This window comes from Apium graveolens, chromosome 8, assembly GCF_009905375.1.
Source record: "Apium graveolens cultivar Ventura chromosome 8, ASM990537v1, whole genome shotgun sequence".
NCBI lineage: Eukaryota > Viridiplantae > Streptophyta > Magnoliopsida > Apiales > Apiaceae > Apium > Apium graveolens.
The window spans coordinates 234,766,831-234,767,589 of record NC_133654.1 but is presented as its reverse complement, the minus strand read 5'-3'; the positions used below and the strand labels follow the sequence as shown (position 1 = coordinate 234,767,589).

At 46.0% G+C, this 759-nt stretch overlaps 1 non-coding gene across 1 annotated transcript; it reads right to left on the bottom strand.

Annotated features, from left to right (window-relative positions):
• Positions 1-300: 300 nt before the first annotated feature.
• LOC141681828 (small nucleolar RNA R71) lies at positions 301-407 on the bottom strand. Its single transcript, XR_012559251.1, has one exon. It is a non-coding gene; the product is annotated as a small nucleolar RNA R71 (small nucleolar RNA).
• Between the last annotated feature and the right edge of the window lie 352 nt (positions 408-759).

The window sequence follows — 759 nt, the reverse complement described above, 5'->3', positions numbered from 1 at the left end:
ATTCAAGCTAACACCTTTGAAATCAAGCCGGGCACTATTCAGATGGTGCAGAATTCTATTTCTTTTGGAGGAGCGGCTACTGAAGACCCCAACATGCACATAAGGAATTTTGTCGAGATCTGCAGCACTTTTAAGTATAATGGCGTGACTGATGAGGCTATCAAGCTGAGGCTTTTCTCATTCTCACTGAGGGACAAAGCTAAGGACTGGTTACATTCTGAACCAGCTGGGTCCATCACTACGTGGCAAGATCTTGCGCAAAAGTTTCCGGTGAAGTGTTATCCGATGGCAAAGACTGCTGCTATGAGGAGTGCTCTTACTCAGTTTGCGCAGCAACCTACATAATCTATGTGCGAAGCTTGGGAACGATACAAGGAAATGTTGAGAAAGTGTCCACATCATGGAATGCCCGATTGGATGGTGATCACTGGTTTCTATAATGGTTTGGGGGCCCAATCTCGGCCCATGCTCGATGCAGCAGCTGGAGGCGCCTTATGGGCTAAAAGCTATACTGAGGCTTATAATCTTATCGAGACTATGGCTGCAAATGAGTATCAAAACCCAACTCAGAGGATGATGCCTGGTAAGGTAGCAGGTATTCTGGAAGTCGATGCAGCCACCGCTATTGCAGCACAGTTTCAAGCGCTGTCAATGAAGGTTGATTCTCTGGCTACATATGGAGTTAATCAAATAGCTATGGTTTGTGAGCTTTGTGCAGGTTCTCATGCTACGGATCAGTGTTCTCTTGTCAACGAATCT